We start from the raw sequence: 6759 nt of genomic DNA, 5'->3' as shown, positions 1-6759 counted from the left end.
TTGAATGGTACAGATGACACATTATATGACCTAAATTTTTCACTTAGATAAGTATGATTTTGGACTGTCAAGAATATTTCATCGTTTCTTGGTCTTTTTAGTGAGTATCGTTTCCCTTCAGAAGTGTCTTAGTAACTTAGCTTGTCTGAGTGCAACACATTTGTTACAAGGTGCCCGTTTAGTAGGCATTGTTGCACTAATTGTGTAGTTCCACATCTATCACTTTATAAATGAAAAATTGGACACTTCAATTAATGTGTGACTCAATTTATATAGCATGTATCCTTCGAGTATAATGTAACGTATTTTGTCGATAATGACTATTGTAAACATGTCTTCAGACTTAACTTTTGTGAGTGTATATATTTCCGTAAATGTGTGTAATTGTCATGCAAATATCATTACCATTTGAAATATTTATAAACAATGTATTACTGAGTAATTTCTATAAAGTCAATGTCATTATTAAATATGTATTAAACACAATGGGTTTATTACCTATTGCATATGAAAAATTTTATCGGGTGAAAAAAATCCTAAAAGAGATAAAAGAGTTAAAACATTGAAATGTTTCGGCACAGAGCAAAATGTATCTTGATATGAAACATTTCATTGCCGATATCAAAATGACGAATTAACTCTTTTCCATCTTGATTGTAGCCTGTATGTCATGTTTTAATTAATTCGAAGAGAGGCTTGGTTTTAGAATATGCTCACTTTTGAAATTATCAGACATATGTAAATTGTTGAGTAATGGGATAGCACACTTACCTATCTAGATATTTATGTTACTTTCCATCACTTGGGATTTCTCTCAGTCGCCTCGTAAGTTTCAAACTTGAAGCCTTCAGCATCACTGCTGAGTCCTGGAAGGACAAAACAACTGTATGATGCAGTTTAACCGATATTCTTCTTCATATAAATAAAGTAGGATATTAATCCCAATAAACCGATAAAATTGATCATTTCCATATATTGATAATTTCACAATATGGTCAAGTTTATGTGTATATTCAGAACCGTGCAATTGTTTGAAGTTTTAGTTTTTGGACAAATTATACTTCCTACACAATGTTGCTTTATCTCTGGTGTATAACAAACGTTTAAACACTGTTTTTTTTAAACGGAATAAAAATAATGTTTTCGTCGCTCAAAGCATTTATACAAATTTACCAATTTGTAAAATACAAACTATACAAGATATCAGTGTCGCGTTTGAATGACGTTTAAAACTTAGGTACATATATTAGACCTCTGCCAAACAAAAGAAAAACATCTGTCTTTTAAACATTTTATTGAGCAATCCAATCATTCTTTTTTTAAGAATTTTCCCCAAGATAACCCAGTGGTTAGACAAATTATTTACAATTCTGTCGAGTAATAATACTTATCTAAGAATCGTTGAACGAGTAATCAATTTGCAATTTATTTTTTTTAACTTTATCGCTAAATTAATTATCCCCATAATGTGAAATATAGGTGTTTTCAGAATTCCCTTGTGTTGAGCATTCCAAATTCTCTCTAAATTCTAGGAGTCCCATGGAAATTATATGGGTACAGGACTCAGGACTCGCATGTAAATTTATTATAGCTTTTATCACAAAATATTTTCCTTTTAACATTCAATTGTCTTCTCTCTCAACGCCTAATGCATTCTACATGAAACAAGATTTCACTTATATAACACATACGTGATTAGTTACTAATAGACCAAATCTTATGAAGAAGGAATACAACACGAGACAATAAATGATAACATGTATCCATATCTTCGTGTTGGTGTAATGTTATTACAGAATTTCTTTGTTGTCTTACATTATATTTACTATCTAAATGTTTGTTTCCGGTTCAATTTGTTTTTTAATTCATTTTTCCTTGTATTAGATTTTCAAATTTTAGCACACAACCAGCATTCAAAACAACTCTACTTATGGAAGTGTACATGAATGATTATTAAGCCCTCAGCTAGCAGTTGTTGGCTCTTGTTTGACAGGTCAACTAAAAAATATTTCTGAATCAAACTGTAAATTTCAAATATACAAAGACAGATATGCATTATCGTATCTAAAGTCAAATAAACTTATGATTATTAAGACAATCAAATGAAAGTTATTGGGCAAAACCAAATATCTTGGAATATGTTGCTTCTTTTGTCTCTTGTAACGGGTTTAGAAAATGCTGTACCTATATCATAATACCTTATAGGATTAAATAACCATAGAGACGTTGATGCGTCGTGTTCCAGTACACGTAAGGATTTGACGAGGGCATGGATCTATCTAGGTACTTTTGTGACACTTTTATCGTTTTATTCAGTCTTAAATATCTAATTTGGATAACAAAAACTACAATCACATAAAATATATGTTTCTTTATGAAATGTTTACTGTTGTATCGAGAGGGAAAAACAATAAAATAAAAGGTGAATTTTGTCACATATTTAATGTAAATATGAGGAGTGTTTTCTTTGTCAAATTAAGGGTAAACATTACCATATATGGCTACACGACTATATGTAATGTATATTTAATAAAACGCATTGAAAGATTATAATAAAGTATATTTAGAAACGAGTGATGAACAAAATCTCACGTGCCTATATTTTAATTGTTTGTATACTTTTTTTGTGCAATTTAGCCAGAGTAACTTTTCATCTTTAATGCAAACTACCAAAATTAAAACGGACGGCACATTTTTTATTTTCGGGTCCATCGCATTTTCTGATTTTATGATCTTTCATATACAATTTTCAAGTTATGTAAAAACTTATGTGAAAATGATGATATATTACAGCCTTAATTAAAATTTTGCGGATAATCATTAAGCGGAAGTATTTAACGGTTAATATTCTCGAAAATGGATAAAACAGTTTCACCATCAAATGCTATTTTCGTGTTTTATATTTCATTTTGTAATTGGGTCTTGCAGACACACTGACATCATTATCATACGAGAATTATACTCAGTATTTTCCATACTTCCGTAGCATGTGACTTACTGAGTCAGAGGTTTGTCATTTCATTGAAATATGTATTGAAATGTAAGTACCGGTCCCAGTACATGTATGGTTATTGGAAAACAAAGTAATGACTTTTAATTTGGAAGATTATTAAGGAAATTTCTTATTGTTACAGTAGAGAACAATAATCTATTCATAGTTGACGTATATAAGTCATATATTTACTTATGCATTTTATGTATTAAGGATGTTTATTATTGTTAAGGTAGATAACAATAATCTATTTATAGTTAATGTATAAAAGTAATATATTTACTTATGTATTTTATGTAATGATAACCGAACACGTGTTATTCATAACAACGCAATAGTTGTTGCTTTTATTTTATTCTGTAATATTTAATTTACGATCAGCTATGAGTAGCATAATATAAGCACCTCTACAACACCGTGATTGCATGTGTAGGTTAATAAACAGTAAAGGAATTAAAAAACCTCTAAAATTACAAAATACAAGAAGAAAAAATTTTAAAAACCCAACAATAATAAGAACAAACAGAAGGGGAAACGAGGAAAGGAGAGGAACACTTACACTATAAAAACGTATTTTCATACAATTATTGCAAAACACTGTGTTATCAACGGGAACAATGTGTTGTGTGCAATGGTTATGGGTTAAACTTTGTAATGTAAGTACGAAAAATTGTTATAGGCTTTCTGTTCTGTACTAAGTTGGTTACATCACTTTCAAACCAATTTTTAATTTTTAGTAAAACTGACCTTTGAGAGATATTTCTTGCTTTGTGTCTAATATGAGTAACGTTTGGTGTTAGTTCCTTGTTACGTAAACAAACACGTTATGCTTATCTGCCTCTGATTTCTTATCAACACGGACGGTAATGTAACTAATGACCACATCAAATGACGTTGACCATCAGCTGACCGATTGAAGTGTTTCAGAAGGCATGGTCAGTATCCTGCAATCAAAGATCAGATAGACAGACTGACCAGTAATTTGAAGATACAATCACCGAGAGCGTAGACCACACATTGGATTCAACCTTGGTCTTCCATTTCTCAAACAACTCGTCTTCGTCACGTGTGTGTAGATCGGTATCACACACGGGATGGTCACTTCCGCCCACAGTGTTTCCAGTTGTTGGACCCTTGTGATGTTAGCACCTCCCTGTGACTCGGACACCTTAAATGTGTGAAGTAGGCAAGGTCAAATGTGATGATTATCGAAATGAGCATATAAATATCCTATCATATTCCAATTTGTTGTGCAGCCATTGGAGATTTATGGATGTTTTCGCAATAAGGCAAAACGATGCTAAATAACACTTTATGTTAAAATCAACAATCATTTTTGCAAATTCTAGTTAAGATTTTGGGCTGATACTGTATATAACGTTTATACAATACGAACATTTATCTTTGTTGATATTTGCGAATGACTCAAGAATTTTCAAAATCTATGATCACATAAAAGAATGGGGCATTGGTTTCATCGAAAAATATTTTAACCAAAATATCAAATGATATGAAGACGAATAAAAGAGTCGAAAACAGTGTGTTTTCATATTTAAAAGAGGGCGTTGTTCGTGGTCATATTTGAAAAAGAGCGTTGTTCGTGGGTTCCATTTGCAAATCATTTATATAGCTAAGTCTTGATCAAAAGTTTAAATGTATTGCAGTAAACTTTCTTTTCACTGCCACGTAGTAATTTCAGAACATTTTGCAATTTATTATTTTAAAATATTTTAAATTCGAATAAACATGAAATGAAGAAACTGATAAATCAGAGCGTATGATCACAAAACACAGCACCTGTTGCTTGCAGTATCTTCAATGCTATTTAATAATGATCTCAGGGCGAATAACAGGTAAGACGAATTCTACTGGGAAATTAAAAAGAAACTAGTCTCTTTCTTGTGGATGTACACAGGACCTTACAGTTTTCAATTCATATGAGATTATATGAAACGAATCTTCAAAGCTGAAGTAATAGATGAGATTCATAAATTTCATAAGAAATGAAAACAAGTGTAAGACACCTTTCATCACAAAACTCGGGAAAGCAACAGTTTGACAAGTTTTAAAGGCAAAATATGGTTGACATTATCAAACATAGCCAGCTACAATCGATTTCTTACAGGCGTAATGAAATTCGTTCATATGTTACAATTGTATCATATACATAAGATATTACCGTGTTTATTCACGGGATAACAGACGGATAATGTGATGACAAGTGTTGCATGGCCATTGATATATCTTAAGTGGTTCAATAAACCCAAAGTCGGTAATCTTACCATAAACATTTTATTCTTATTTTTCATAATTTGTGCAAAAAATTCTTGTGTTAGGATTGATCTCTTGAGCAATTTAGAATAAGAATAATTATTTTGGCCAAACAATTGTTTTTGGTATTCATTGCAATAAATGAACAAATCTCAAGGTTGTCAAAAATAGCAAATCACATGTCTTTATATGTATGAAATGTTAAATCAGTAATGTTTCTACATGGACGAATAGTGTTTATGAATTTTTAAATTATAGATCTTTGATGCTGTGCATGAAGTGTTTGATATATTTTACATGAACATATGGTGTATCTGAAAACATGCATTAGGAATGTATGATGTGTAAGATATGTTTGAAACGAGTGTTGTATACAGATGTCTGGTATACAAATGTTTTTATTTAGATAAATGGATGAGTATGAAGTGAAACATGTTACGATATTGTCATGTGTACGTGCTTTAAAAAAATAAATAAAAATAAGTTTTAAAAATGACAAAAAAAGGAAACTATGTCCTTCACATTTATACTTTAAAACCTGGCAAACTGTAATATTATTATGAAATAGATGGTGATAAGTTGTAGACAATGGTTCAGTACTAAGTATTTTAAAAGAAATAAACAATGAATACTACATTATAACCGTAAAATGTTTTGCTCTTATCTTATTTAGCGCGGTTCAAGCTGAAAGTATTGCCCCAAGGTTTACAAAGACACTCAAGTTAAAAGCACCTTTTACTACAAATTTAGAATTAATTACAGCAGAGCCAGATAATGAATTAAACTATACCATACATTTGTTAAATCGTTCTTAAATATGACTGTACTAAATTAAGTACGTTTACAGTAAACTGCCCTCTGCTTCGTATCTCTAGATGTATCAACACCTCTAGACACACATAATCCTAGTTTCTATAGTCAGATACTTACTTAATGTTATCACCAAGAGAATATTCGGATAAGAAATGTCATAGATAACCTTTCCTATGTATTTGTGAATTTTATTGTGATAGTGGTTTCTCGTGTATTGTTATTCACTTCTGTGTCTTATGTACAATCCCCGTCTAATCTAATTATATTTTAACTGTATGACCTCATCTAAGCATTGAACTGCTTTCAGTTGGCATTCATAGACATTCATCGCTCATGAATGACAACTGAAAACAGTTCAATGTTTTCACTTTTTATCTTATCATAGTTGAAGACAACCACAAGTTGCTTACATTACATTACATTACACTACATTACAAATTTCCTACGCTATTGGCAGTTAATGAACTGATAATGCACAACTAACGTTACATTGGTAAATATTGAGAAATATTCTATTTGTTTGAGCAATATGATGTTTGTAATGTTTGCTGACCCCGGATCATGCCTGGTGGTTCCGCTGTTGTTTACCTTGTTCTAACTTGAGAACGTCACATTAATTACTTCGATTGACCAAGATTTACAAGGTGGGTGTCGTTGATGAAACAGAAAACGCATACTCTCTC

Source organism: Ylistrum balloti, unplaced genomic scaffold, assembly GCF_031769215.1.
Source record: "Ylistrum balloti isolate Yb309-2 unplaced genomic scaffold, AGI_CSIRO_Ybal_v1 Utg370332, whole genome shotgun sequence".
Classification (NCBI taxonomy): Eukaryota; Metazoa; Mollusca; class Bivalvia; order Pectinida; family Pectinidae; genus Ylistrum; species Ylistrum balloti.
Note: the sequence above shows the minus strand (reverse complement) of the source record.